The sequence below is a fragment of the Delphinus delphis genome, chromosome X (assembly GCF_949987515.2).
Source record: "Delphinus delphis chromosome X, mDelDel1.2, whole genome shotgun sequence".
Classification (NCBI taxonomy): domain Eukaryota; kingdom Metazoa; phylum Chordata; class Mammalia; order Artiodactyla; family Delphinidae; genus Delphinus; species Delphinus delphis.
In genome coordinates, this window is record NC_082704.1 from 17735543 (window position 1) to 17750563 (window position 15021).

A 15021-nucleotide genomic window follows, 5' to 3' on the forward strand; every position below is an offset into this window, starting at 1 on the left:
TTTCTATAAATGAACAATACAGAAACAAATAAAAAATTATATTTCACTTCTAATCCCACCAAACAGATAGCCAATAGGGACTTTTTGGTATATTTTCTTTCCCTTCTAATATATGTATGTGTGTATACATATATAATATACATTTCAAAATTAAAAGTAAGATCTTATTCTAAATACAACTTTATAACCTAATTATATTTTATGAAAAATTCATACCTTGTAATATGGATAGAACAGTATAATTAACCTCCATGAATTTATCATCTGAATCAACAAATATTCACCTCATGGCCAATTTTGCTTCATCCTTACTTCCTGATTAATTGAAGCAAATCCCAGATATCAATTCATTTTATCCATAAATATTTCAACATACATATCTAAAAGATAAGGATACTTCCTAAAAACAAAACCGTGATATCAATATTGTACTTACAATTTTTATAATAATTTTTCATAGCATCAACCTTTCAGTCAGCATTCAGATTTCTCCGAATTGTATCATGAATGTTTTTGTAACAGTTCTTTTGTTCATACTGGGATCCAGATAAGTTCCACACACTACAATTGTTTTGTTACTGTTGTTTTGTTTGTTTTTGTTTGTTTGGTTGGTTTTTCCTGTTAGTTATTTATTTATTGCCACTATGCGAGGCATGAGGAATCTTACTTCCCCCCACCAGGGATCCAACTGGCGCCCCCAGCAGTGGAAGAGCGGAATCTTAAGCAATGGACCACCAGGGAAGTCCCTACAATTGTTTATGTCTTAGACGTCTTTTAATCTAAAGCATCTCCCTCCTTCACTTTTATTTATTTATTTATTTCAAAGTGCAACAACTTATTAAACAAATAACTTTTATTTTTCTGATTTTGCCCTGGAACAGGAAGAAATACCAAAAACATTTTAATGGTGAAGACTAAAACTCCAAATTGCAAGGTACAGGATGGATGGTGAGAAGTAAACAAAAGTAATTGTATAACATCATATGAAAAGCAAGTCACATACAGAATAAAATTTGTTCCTGTACTATATCAACTAATTTAAATCATGATGCTAATAAATATCAAATTACTACTAAGTATTTTCTAAGGATATATTATATGTATAGGACTATATTCTAGGCTATATTCTAGTTCCTGATTGGGTTCACAAGAAATATAAAACCAAGGTCTACCATGTTATTTTTTCCTTTTTTAAATTGTGTTAAACATAATATAAAATTTACCATTTTTAAGTGTACAGTTCAGTCGTATTAAATACGTACACACTGTTGTGCAGCCATCACCACCATCCATCACCATAACACCACCTGTTCTTTTTTTTTTAACATCGTTATTGGAGTATAATAGCTTTACAATGTTGTGTTAGTGTCTGTGTATAACAAAGTGAGTCAGCTATACGTATACATATAACCCCATATCCCCTCCCTTGTGCGTCTCCCTAACACACTCCCTATCCCACCCCTCTAGATGGTCACAAAACACCGAGCCTATCTCCCTGTGCTATGCAGCTGCTTCCCACTAGCTATCTATTTTACATTTGGTAGTGTATATATGTCCATGCCATTCCCTCGCTTTGTCCCATCTTACCCTTCCCCTCCCTGTGCTCTCAACCCCATTCTCTACATCTGTGTCTTTATACCTGTCCTCCCCTAGGTCCTTCAGAACCATTTCTTTTTTTCTTAGGTTCCATATATATGTGTTAGCATACAGTATTTGCTTTTCTCTTTCTGACTTACTTCACTCTGTATGACAGTCTTTAGGTCCAACCAACTCACTATAAATAACTCAATTTCATTTCTTTTTATGGCTGAGTAATATCGCATTGTATATATTTGCCACATCTTCTTTATCCGTTCATCTGTTTATGGACACTTAGGTTGCTTCCATGTCCTGGATATCGTTAGGAGTGCAGAAATCAACATTGTGGTACATGACTCCTTTTTTAAATGTATTTTTTGTTAGTTTCTGCTTTATAACACAGTGCATCAGCTATACATATACATATATCCCCATATCTCTTCCCTCTTGCATCTCCCTCCCTCCCACTCTCCCTATCCCACTCCTCTAGGTGATCACAAAGCACCGAGCTGATCTCCCTGTACTATATGTCTGCTTCCCACTAGCTATCTATTTTACATATGGTAGTGTATATATGTCCACGCCACTCTCTCACTTTCTCACAGCTTTCCCTTCCCCTGCCCTATGTTCTCAAGTCCATTCTCAAGTACGTGTGCGTCCTTATTCCTGTATTGCCCCTAGGTGTTTCATGACCTTTTTTTTTTTGGATTCCATATATATATGTTAGCATACGGTATTTGTTTTTCTCTTTCTGACTTACTTCACGCTGAATGACAGATTCTAGGTCCATCCACCTCACTACAAATAACTCAATTTCGTTCCTTTTTATGGCTGAGTAATATTCCATTGTATATATGTGCCATATCTTCTTTATCCATTCATCTCTCGATGGGCATTTAGGTTGCTTCCATGTCCTGGCTATTGTAAATAGAGCTGCAATGAACATTGTGGTACATGGCTCTTTTTGAATTACGGTTTTCTCAGGGTATCTGCCCACTAGTGGGATTGCTGGGTCATATGGTAGTTCTATTTTAGTTTTTTAAGGAACCTACATACTGCTCTCCATAGTGGCTGTATCAATTTACATTCCCACCAACAGTGCAAGAGGGTTCCCATTTCTCCACACCCTCTCCAGCATTTACTGTTTGTAGATTTTTTGATGATGGCCATTCTGACTGGTGTGAGATGATGTCTCATTGTACTTTTGATTTGCATTTCTCTAATGATTAATGATGTTGAGCCTTCTTTCATGTGTTTGTTGGCAATCTGTATAAATTCTTTGGAGAAATGTCTATTAACATCTTCTGCCCATTTTGGGCTTGGGTTGTACGTTTTTTTGATATTGAGCCTCATGAGCTGCTTGTAAATTTTGGAGATTAATCCTTTGTCAGTTGCTTCATTTGCAACTATTTAATCCCATATTGAGGGTGTCTTTTCGTCTACTTTATGGTTTCCATTGCTGTGCAAAAGCTTTTAAGTTTCATTAGGTCCCATTTGTTTATTTTTGTTTTTATTTCCATTTCTTTCGGAGGTGGGTCAAAAAGGAACTTCCTCTGATTTATGTCATAGAGTGTTCTGCCTAAGTTTTCCTCCAAGATTTTGATAGTGTCTGGCCGTACATTTAGAACTTTAATCCATTTTGAGTTTATTTTTGTGTATAGTGTTAGGGAGTGTTCTAATTTCATTCTTTTACATGTAGCTGTCCAGTATTCCCAGCAGCACTTATTGAAGACGCTGTCTTTTCTCCATTGTATATTCTTGCCTCCTTTATCAGAGAAAAGGTGACCATATGTGCATGGGTTAATCTCTGGGCTTTCTATCCTGTTCCATTGATCTATATTTCTGCTTTTGTGCCAGTACCATACTGTCTTCAGTACTGTAGCTTGGTAGTACAGTCTGAAGTCAGGGAGACTAATTCCTCCACCTCTGTTTTTCTCTCTCAAGATTGCTTTGGCTATTCAGGGTCTTTTGTGTTTCCATACAAATTGTGAAAATTTTTAGACTAATTCTGTGAAAAAATCAGTGGTTATTTGATACGGATTGCCTTGAGTCTGTAGATTGCTTTGGATAGTATAGTCATTTTCACAATGTTGTTTCTTCCAATCCAAGAACACGGTATATCTCTGCATCTCTTTGTATAATCTTTAATTTCTTTCATCACTGCCGGGAGCTCTCTAGAGGACCAGGGTCCTGAACTCGGCTCTCCCACCTCAGAGGCACAGGCGTGACGCCTGGCAGACGCACCCAGACCCTGCCACCCACGCGGCTGAAGGTCAGGAACACCATCCCCACACTGGGGCGGCAGGCGGTGTGTCTGGGAGGGGCGGGGGATAGACAGCCAGGCGGAAATCTCAGAGGAAATCTAAAGGCTCACGAGATTGGCAAGGGTCTGGGGGCGTGAACTCGGAGCGCGCCTCAGCGCCCGGGTAGAGGAGGCAGCCGCGGCACGGGGGTCCTGAAGTCCCGCGGCCGAGCCTGGGCGGGCGCCATTCCTGGGCGTGTTCTCCGAGGAGTGCCCGAGGCTCCTGCAAAAGGGAGCGGGGAGCTCGGCGAGCGGCCCGCGTCTGCGGCTTCCACTCCACGCCCCAGCCTCCGCGCAGCGAGCAACCTGGCCTCCCGGCCTAGCCCAGGTAACTTTTCTGCTTCCTGAGTCCTTTTCAGCATGATCCAGTCATCTCTGATATTTAACTTCTGATATGACAGGATGTTCCAGAATCATATTGTAATTTTCTGCTCCAATCCTAGAGTCAGCTATATCTCCGAAAAGAGCTGGCAAAGATTATTTTTAATGGCTGCGTCTTCTGGATGTACCAGTTCTTATTTAGCCAGTCCACTATTTGGAGGGAAAGAGTTTAGCAAGTTTCTGTAACTCTTCTGTAGTATAAATTAAATACTGAGATGTTTTATAGAAATCGTATATATAAGTGAGTGATGATGCCCTTATAATTGTTTTCTCTATTATTTAATATTTTTTAAAAGCCTAGGCAGTTGACCCAGCTAGGGCGTGACGCATAAACTGGTGTGCGTCATTCACCTGTTAGAGATGTCTGCTTCTAGAGAGGGGCTTGCAAACAATGAATTGAAAGGTGGTAGCTTGCTGGGTAGAGTAATCTTGGTTGTAGGTTTTTCTCCTGAATCACTTTAACTACGTCCTGCCACTCCCTTCTGGCTTGCAGAATTTCTGCCGAAAGATGAGCTGTTCAGCTTATGGGGATTCCCTTGTGTGTTATTTATTGTTTTTCCCTTGCTGCTTTTAATATATTTTCTGTGTATTTAAATTTTGATAGTTTGATTAATATGTGTCTTGGCGTGTTTCTCCTTGGATTCATCCTGCATGCGACTGTCTGCGCTTCCTGGCCTTGATTAACTATTTCCTTTCCCATATTAGGGAAGTTTTCAGCTATAATCTCTTCGGATATTTTCTCCGTCCCTTTCTTTTGCTCTTCCTCTTCCGGGACCCCTATAATTCGAATGTTGGGGCGTTTAATGTTGTCCCAGAGGTCTCTGAGACTGTCCTCGATTCTTTTCATTCTTTTTTCTTTATTCTGCTCTGCAGTCGTTATTTCCATTATTTCATCTTCCGGGTCACTTATCTGTTCTTCTGCCGTTGATTCCTTCTAGAGAATTTTTAATTTCGTCTATTGTGTTGTTCCTCAGTGTCTGTTTGCTCTTTAGTTCTTCTGGGTCCTTGTTAAACGTTTCTTGTATTTTCTCCATCCTATTTCCAAGATTTTGGATCATCATTACTGTGAATTCTTTTTCAGGGAGACTGCCTATTTCCTCTTCATTTGTTTGGTGTGGTGGGTTTTTACCTTGCTCCTTCATCTGCTGTGTGTTTCTCTGTGTTTTCATTTTGCCAAACTTACTGTGTTTGCGGGTCTGCTTTTCACAGACTGCAGGTTCGGAGCTCCCTTTGTTTTTGGTGTCTGCCCCCAGTGGCTAAGGTTGGTTCAGTGGGTCGTGTAGGCTTCCTGGTGGAGGGGACTCGTCGTGCCTGTGTTCTGCTGGATGAGGCTTGAATCTTGTCTTGCTGGTGGGCAGGACCGCATCTGCTGTTGTGTTTTGGGGGTGCCTGTGACCTTATTATGATTTTAGGCAGCCTCTCTGCTAATGGGTGGGGTTGTGTTCCTGTCTTGCTAGTTGTTTGGCCTAGGGTGTCCAGCACCGTAGCTTGCTGGTCGGTGAGTGGAGCTGTGTCTTAGCGTTGAGATGGAGATCTCTGGGAGAGCTTTCGCCGTCTGATAGTACGTGGAGTGGAGCCGGGAGGTCTCTGGTGGACCAGTGTCCTGAACTCGGCTCTCCCACCTCAGAGGCACAGGCGTGACACCTGGCGGAAGCCCCTAGACCCTGCCAGCCACGCGGCTGAAGGCCAGGAGCACCGTGCCCCGACCTGGGCGGCGGGGGGCGGGGTCGGGGGGGGGCGGTGCGTCTGGGAGGGGCGGGGGATAGACAGCCAGGCGGAAATCTCAGTGGAAATCTAAAGGCTCACGAGATTGGCAAGGGTCTGGGGGCGTGGACTCGGAGCGCGCCTCAGCGCCCGGGTAGAGGAGGCAGCCGCGGCACGAGGGTCCTGAAGTCCCGCGGCCGAGCCTGGGCGGGCGCCATTCCTGGGCGAGTTCTCTGAGGAGCGCCCCTGGCTCCTGCCAAAGGGGGCGGGGAGCTCGGCGAGCGGCCCGCGTCTGCGGCTTCCTCTCCACGCCCGAGCCTCCGCGCAGCGAGCACAGGACGCCCGGAGTCTTAGCGCGCCTCTGCGCCGGGATAGAGAAGGTAGCCGCGGCGGGTCGGTCCTGAATTCCCGCGGCGCTCCCTCCCTGGCGGCGAGTAACGGTCCTGAAGTCCCGAGGCGTCCCGAGGCGGCCGAGCCTGGCCGGGCGCCATCCCTGGGCGTGTTCTCTGAGGAGTGCCCGTGGCTCCTGCAAAAGGGAGCGGGGAGCTCGGCGAGCGGCCCGCGTCTGCGGCTTCCACTCCACGCCCCAGCCTCCGCGCAGCGAGCAGAGGACGCGCCCCGGAGCCCGTTCCCCGCGCCGCGGCGCGCCTGGCCTCCCGGCCTAGCCCAGGTAACTTTTCTGCTTCCTGAGTCCTTTTCAGCATGATCCAGTCGTCTCTGATATTTAACTTCTGATATGACAGGATGTTCCAGAATCATGTTGTAATTTTCTGCTCCAATCCTAGAGTCAGCTATATCTCCGAAAAGAGCTGGCAAAGATTATTTTTAATGGCTGCGTCTTCTGGATGTACCAGTTCTTATTTAGCCAGTCCACTATTTGGAGGGAAAGAGTTTAGCAAGTTTCTGTAACTCTTCTGTAGTATAAATTAAATACTGAGATGTTTTATAGAAATCGTATATATAAGTGAGTGATGATGCCCTTATAATTGTTTTCTCTATTATTTAATATTTTTTAAAAGCCTAGGCAGTTGACCCAGCTAGGGCGTGACGCATAAACTGGTGTGCGTCATTCACCTGTTAGAGATGTCTGCTTCTAGAGAGGGGCTTGCAAACAATGAATTGAAAGGTGGTAGCTTGCTGGGTAGAGTAATCTTGGTTGTAGGTTTTTCTCCTGAATCACTTTAACTACGTCCTGCCACTCCCTTCTGGCTTGCAGAATTTCTGCCGAAAGATGAGCTGTTCAGCTTATGGGGATTCCCTTGTGTGTTATTTATTGTTTTTCCCTTGCTGCTTTTAATATATTTTCTGTGTATTTAAATTTTGATAGTTTGATTAATATGTGTCTTGGCGTGTTTCTCCTTGGATTCATCCTGCATGCGACTGTCTGCGCTTCCTGGCCTTGATTAACTATTTCCTTTCCCATATTAGGGAAGTTTTCAGCTATAATCTCTTCGGATATTTTCTCCGTCCCTTTCTTTTGCTCTTCCTCTTCCGGGACCCCTATAATTCGAATGTTGGGGCGTTTAATGTTGTCCCAGAGGTCTCTGAGACTGTCCTCGATTCTTTTCATTCTTTTTTCTTTATTCTGCTCTGCAGTCGTTATTTCCATTATTTCATCTTCCGGGTCACTTATCTGTTCTTCTGCCTCAGTTATTCTGCCGTTGATTCCTTCTAGAGAATTTTTAATTTCGTCTATTGTGTTGTTCCTCAGTGTCTGTTTGCTCTTTAGTTCTTCTGGGTCCTTGTTAAACGTTTCTTGTATTTTCTCCATCCTATTTCCAAGATTTTGGATCATCTTTACTCTGATTACTGTGAATTCTTTTTCAGGGAGACTGCCTATTTCCTCTTCATTTGTTTGGTGTGGTGGGTTTTTACCTTGCTCCTTCATCTGCTGTGTGTTTCTCTGTGTTTTCATTTTGCCAAACTTACTGTGTTTGCGGGTCTGCTTTTCACAGACTGCAGGTTCGGAGCTCCCTTTGTTTTTGGTGTCTGCCCCCAGTGGCTAAGGTTGGTTCAGTGGGTCGTGTAGGCTTCCTGGTGGAGGGGACTCGTCGTGCCTGTGTTCTGCTGGATGAGGCTTGAATCTTGTCTTGCTGGTGGGCAGGACCGCATCTGCTGTTGTGTTTTGGGGGTGCCTGTGACCTTATTATGATTTTAGGCAGCCTCTCTGCTAATGGGTGGGGTTGTGTTCCTGTCTTGCTAGTTGTTTGGCCTAGGGTGTCCAGCACCGTAGCTTGCTGGTCGGTGAGTGGAGCTGTGTCTTAGCGTTGAGATGGAGATCTCTGGGAGAGCTTTCGCCGTCTGATAGTACGTGGAGTGGAGCCGGGAGGTCTCTGGTGGACCAGTGTCCTGAACTCGGCTCTCCCACCTCAGAGGCACAGGCGTGACACCTGGCGGAAGCCCCTAGACCCTGCCAGCCACGCGGCTGAAGGCCAGGAGCACCGTGCCCCGACCTGGGCGGCGGGGGGCGGGGTCGGGGGGGGGGCGGTGCGTCTGGGAGGGGCGGGGGATAGACAGCCAGGCGGAAATCTCAGTGGAAATCTAAAGGCTCACGAGATTGGCAAGGGTCTGGGGGCGTGGACTCGGAGCGCGCCTCAGCGCCCGGGTAGAGGAGGCAGCCGCGGCACGAGGGTCCTGAAGTCCCGCGGCCGAGCCTGGGCGGGCGCCATTCCTGGGCGAGTTCTCTGAGGAGCGCCCCTGGCTCCTGCCAAAGGGGGCGGGGAGCTCGGCGAGCGGCCCGCGTCTGCGGCTTCCTCTCCACGCCCGAGCCTCCGCGCAGCGAGCACAGGACGCCCGGAGTCTTAGCGCGCCTCTGCGCCGGGATAGAGAAGGTAGCCGCGGCGGGTCGGTCCTGAATTCCCGCGGCGCTCCCTCCCTGGCGGCGAGTAACGGTCCTGAAGTCCCGAGGCGTCCCGAGGCGTCCCGAGGCGGCCGAGCCTGGCCGGGCGCCATCCCTGGGCGTGTTCTCTGAGGAGTGCCCGTGGCTCCTGCAAAAGGGAGCGGGGAGCTCGGCGAGCGGCCCGCGTCTGCGGCTTCCACTCCACGCCCCAGCCTCCGCGCAGCGAGCAGAGGACGCGCCCCGGAGCCCGTTCCCCGCGCCGCGGCGCGCCTGGCCTCCCGGCCTAGCCCAGGTAACTTTTCTGCTTCCTGAGTCCTTTTCAGCATGATCCAGTCGTCTCTGATATTTAACTTCTGATATGACAGGATGTTCCAGAATCATGTTGTAATTTTCTGCTCCAATCCTAGAGTCAGCTATATCTCCGAAAAGAGCTGGCAAAGATTATTTTTAATGGCTGCGTCTTCTGGATGTACCAGTTCTTATTTAGCCAGTCCACTATTTGGAGGGAAAGAGTTTAGCAAGTTTCTGTAACTCTTCTGTAGTATAAATTAAATACTGAGATGTTTTATAGAAATCGTATATATAAGTGAGTGATGATGCCCTTATAATTGTTTTCTCTATTATTTAATATTTTTTAAAAGCCTAGGCAGTTGACCCAGCTAGGGCGTGACGCATAAACTGGTGTGCGTCATTCACCTGTTAGAGATGTCTGCTTCTAGAGAGGGGCTTGCAAACAATGAATTGAAAGGTGGTAGCTTGCTGGGTAGAGTAATCTTGGTTGTAGGTTTTTCTCCTGAATCACTTTAACTACGTCCTGCCACTCCCTTCTGGCTTGCAGAATTTCTGCCGAAAGATGAGCTGTTCAGCTTATGGGGATTCCCTTGTGTGTTATTTATTGTTTTTCCCTTGCTGCTTTTAATATATTTTCTGTGTATTTAAATTTTGATAGTTTGATTAATATGTGTCTTGGCGTGTTTCTCCTTGGATTCATCCTGCATGCGACTGTCTGCGCTTCCTGGCCTTGATTAACTATTTCCTTTCCCATATTAGGGAAGTTTTCAGCTATAATCTCTTCGGATATTTTCTCCGTCCCTTTCTTTTGCTCTTCCTCTTCCGGGACCCCTATAATTCGAATGTTGGGGCGTTTAATGTTGTCCCAGAGGTCTCTGAGACTGTCCTCGATTCTTTTCATTCTTTTTTCTTTATTCTGCTCTGCAGTCGTTATTTCCATTATTTCATCTTCCGGGTCACTTATCTGTTCTTCTGCCGTTGATTCCTTCTAGAGAATTTTTAATTTCGTCTATTGTGTTGTTCCTCAGTGTCTGTTTGCTCTTTAGTTCTTCTGGGTCCTTGTTAAACGTTTCTTGTATTTTCTCCATCCTATTTCCAAGATTTTGGATCATCTTTACTCTCATTACTGTGAATTCTTTTTCAGGGAGACTGCCTATTTCCTCTTCATTTGTTTGGTGTGGTGGGTTTTTACCTTGCTCCTTCATCTGCTGTGTGTTTCTCTGTGTTTTCATTTTGCCAAACTTACTGTGTTTGCGGGTCTGCTTTTCACAGACTGCAGGTTCGGAGCTCCCTTTGTTTTTGGTGTCTGCCCCCAGTGGCTAAGGTTGGTTCAGTGGGTCGTGTAGGCTTCCTGGTGGAGGGGACTCGTCGTGCCTGTGTTCTGCTGGATGAGGCTTGAATCTTGTCTTGCTGGTGGGCAGGACCGCATCTGCTGTTGTGTTTTGGGGGTGCCTGTGACCTTATTATGATTTTAGGCAGCCTCTCTGCTAATGGGTGGGGTTGTGTTCCTGTCTTGCTAGTTGTTTGGCCTAGGGTGTCCAGCACCGTAGCTTGCTGGTCGGTGAGTGGAGCTGTGTCTTAGCGTTGAGATGGAGATCTCTGGGAGAGCTTTCGCCGTCTGATAGTACGTGGAGTGGAGCCGGGAGGTCTCTGGTGGACCAGTGTCCTGAACTCGGCTCTCCCACCTCAGAGGCACAGGCGTGACACCTGGCGGAAGCCCCTAGACCCTGCCAGCCACGCGGCTGAAGGCCAGGAGCACCGTGCCCCGACCTGGGCGGCGGGGGGCGGGGTCGGGGGGGGGGCGGTGCGTCTGGGAGGGGCGGGGGATAGACAGCCAGGCGGAAATCTCAGTGGAAATCTAAAGGCTCACGAGATTGGCAAGGGTCTGGGGGCGTGGACTCGGAGCGCGCCTCAGCGCCCGGGTAGAGGAGGCAGCCGCTGGCACGAGGGTCCTGAAGTCCCGCGGCCGAGCCTGGGCGGGCGCCATTCCTGGGCGAGTTCTCTGAGGAGCGCCCCTGGCTCCTGCCAAAGGGGGCGGGGAGCTCGGCGAGCGGCCCGCGTCTGCGGCTTCCTCTCCACGCCCGAGCCTCCGCGCAGCGAGCACAGGACGCCCGGAGTCTTAGCGCGCCTCTGCGCCGGGATAGAGAAGGTAGCCGCGGCGGGTCGGTCCTGAATTCCCGCGGCGCTCCCTCCCTGGCGGCGAGTAACGGTCCTGAAGTCCCGAGGCGTCCCGAGGCGGCCGAGCCTGGCCGGGCGCCATCCCTGGGCGTGTTCTCTGAGGAGTGCCCGTGGCTCCTGCAAAAGGGAGCGGGGAGCTCGGCGAGCGGCCCGCGTCTGCGGCTTCCACTCCACGCCCCAGCCTCCGCGCAGCGAGCAGAGGACGCGCCCCGGAGCCCGTTCCCCGCGCCGCGGCGCGCCTGGCCTCCCGGCCTAGCCCAGGTAACTTTTCTGCTTCCTGAGTCCTTTTCAGCATGATCCAGTCGTCTCTGATATTTAACTTCTGATATGACAGGATGTTCCAGAATCATATTGTAATTTTCTGCTCCAATCCTAGAGTCAGCTATATCTCCGAAAAGAGCTGGCAAAGATTATTTTTAATGGCTGCGTCTTCTGGATGTACCAGTTCTTATTTAGCCAGTCCACTATTTGGAGGGAAAGAGTTTAGCAAGTTTCTGTAACTCTTCTGTAGTATAAATTAAATACTGAGATGTTTTATAGAAATCGTATATATAAGTGAGTGATGATGCCCTTATAATTGTTTTCTCTATTATTTAATATTTTTTAAAAGCCTAGGCAGTTGACCCAGCTAGGGCGTGACGCATAAACTGGTGTGCGTCATTCACCTGTTAGAGATGTCTGCTTCTAGAGAGGGGCTTGCAAACAATGAATTGAAAGGTGGTAGCTTGCTGGGTAGAGTAATCTTGGTTGTAGGTTTTTCTCCTGAATCACTTTAACTACGTCCTGCCACTCCCTTCTGGCTTGCAGAATTTCTGCCGAAAGATGAGCTGTTCAGCTTATGGGGATTCCCTTGTGTGTTATTTATTGTTTTTCCCTTGCTGCTTTTAATATATTTTCTGTGTATTTAAATTTTGATAGTTTGATTAATATGTGTCTTGGCGTGTTTCTCCTTGGATTCATCCTGCATGCGACTGTCTGCGCTTCCTGGCCTTGATTAACTATTTCCTTTCCCATATTAGGGAAGTTTTCAGCTATAATCTCTTCGGATATTTTCTCCGTCCCTTTCTTTTGCTCTTCCTCTTCCGGGACCCCTATAATTCGAATGTTGGGGCGTTTAATGTTGTCCCAGAGGTCTCTGAGACTGTCCTCGATTCTTTTCATTCTTTTTTCTTTATTCTGCTCTGCAGTCGTTATTTCCATTATTTCATCTTCCGGGTCACTTATCTGTTCTTCTGCCGTTGATTCCTTCTAGAGAATTTTTAATTTCGTCTATTGTGTTGTTCCTCAGTGTCTGTTTGTTCTTTAGTTCTTCTGGGTCCTTGTTAAACGTTTCTTGTATTTTCTCCATCCTATTTCCAAGATTTTGGATCATCTTTACTCTCATTACTGTGAATTCTTTTTCAGGGAGACTGCCTATTTCCTCTTCATTTGTTTGGTGTGGTGGGTTTTTACCTTGCTCCTTCATCTGCTGTGTGTTTCTCTGTGTTTTCATTTTGCCAAACTTACTGTGTTTGCGGGTCTGCTTTTCACAGACTGCAGGTTCGGAGCTCCCTTTGTTTTTGGTGTCTGCCCCCAGTGGCTAAGGTTGGTTCAGTGGGTCGTGTAGGCTTCCTGGTGGAGGGGACTCGTCGTGCCTGTGTTCTGCTGGATGAGGCTTGAATCTTGTCTTGCTGGTGGGCAGGACCGCATCTGCTGTTGTGTTTTGGGGGTGCCTGTGACCTTATTATGATTTTAGGCAGCCTCTCTGCTAATGGGTGGGGTTGTGTTCCTGTCTTGCTAGTTGTTTGGCCTAGGGTGTCCAGCACCGTAGCTTGTTGGTCGGTGAGTGGAGCTGTGTCTTAGCGTTGAGATGGAGATCTCTGGGAGAGCTTTCGCCGTCTGATAGTACGTGGAGTGGAGCCGGGAGGTCTCTGGTGGACCAGTGTCCTGAACTCGGCTCTCCCACCTCAGAGGCACAGGCGTGACACCTGGCGGAAGCCCCTAGACCCTGCCAGCCACGCGGCTGAAGGCCAGGAGCACCGTGCCCCGACCTGGGCGGCGGGGGGCGGGGTCGGGGGGGGCGGTGCGTCTGGGAGGGGCGGGGGATAGACAGCCAGGCGGAAATCTCAGTGGAAATCTAAAGGCTCACGAGATTGGCAAGGGTCTGGGGGCGTGGACTCGGAGCGCGCCTCAGCGCCCGGGTAGAGGAGGCAGCCGCTGGCACGAGGGTCCTCAAGTCCCGCGGCCGAGCCTGGGCGGGCGCCATTCCTGGGCGAGTTCTCTGAGGAGCGCCCCTGGCTCCTGCCAAAGGGGGCGGGGAGCTCGGCGAGCGGCCCGCGTCTGCGGCTTCCTCTCCACGCCCGAGCCTCCGCGCAGCGAGCACAGGACGCCCGGAGTCTTAGCGCGCCTCTGCGCCGGGATAGAGAAGGTAGCCGCGGCGGGTCGGTCCTGAATTCCCGCGGCGCTCCCTCCCTGGCGGCGAGTAACGGTCCTGAAGTCCCGAGGCGTCCCGAGGCGGCCGAGCCTGGCCGGGCGCCATCCCTGGGCGTGTTCTCTGAGGAGTGCCCGTGGCTCCTGCAAAAGGGAGCGGGGAGCTCGGCGAGCGGCCCGCGTCTGCGGCTTCCACTCCACGCCCCAGCCTCCGCGCAGCGAGCAGAGGACGCGCCCCGGAGCCCGTTCCCCGCGCCGCGGCGCGCCTGGCCTCCCGGCCTAGCCCAGGTAACTTTTCTGCTTCCTGAGTCCTTTTCAGCATGATCCAGTCGTCTCTGATATTTAACTTCTGATATGACAGGATGTTCCAGAATCATGTTGTAATTTTCTGCTCCAATCCTAGAGTCAGCTATATCTCCGAAAAGAGCTGGCAAAGATTATTTTTAATGGCTGCGTCTTCTGGATGTACCAGTTCTTATTTAGCCAGTCCACTATTTGGAGGGAAAGAGTTTAGCAAGTTTCTGTAACTCTTCTGTAGTATAAATTAAATACTGAGATGTTTTATAGAAATCGTATATATAAGTGAGTGATGATGCCCTTATAATTGTTTTCTCTATTATTTAATATTTTTTAAAAGCCTAGGCAGTTGACCCAGCTAGGGCGTGACGCATAAACTGGTGTGCGTCATTCACCTGTTAGAGATGTCTGCTTCTAGAGAGGGGCTTGCAAACAATGAATTGAAAGGTGGTAGCTTGCTGGGTAGAGTAATCTTGGTTGTAGGTTTTTCTCCTGAATCACTTTAACTACGTCCTGCCACTCCCTTCTGGCTTGCAGAATTTCTGCCGAAAGATGAGCTGTTCAGCTTATGGGGATTCCCTTGTGTGTTATTTATTGTTTTTCCCTTGCTGCTTTTAATATATTTTCTGTGTATTTAAATTTTGATAGTTTGATTAATATGTGTCTTGGCGTGTTTCTCCTTGGATTCATCCTGCATGCGACTGTCTGCGCTTCCTGGCCTTGATTAACTATTTCCTTTCCCATATTAGGGAAGTTTTCAGCTATAATCTCTTCGGATATTTTCTCCGTCCCTTTCTTTTGCTCTTCCTCTTCCGGGACCCCTATAATTCGAATGTTGGGGCGTTTAATGTTGTCCCAGAGGTCTCTGAGACTGTCCTCGATTCTTTTCATTCTTTTTTCTTTATTCTGCTCTGCAGTCGTTATTTCCATTATTTCATCTTCCGGGTCACTTATCTGTTCTTCTGCCTCAGTTATTCTGCCGTTGATTCCTTCTAGAGAATTTTTAATTTCGTCTATTGTGTTGTTCCTCAGTGTCTGTTTG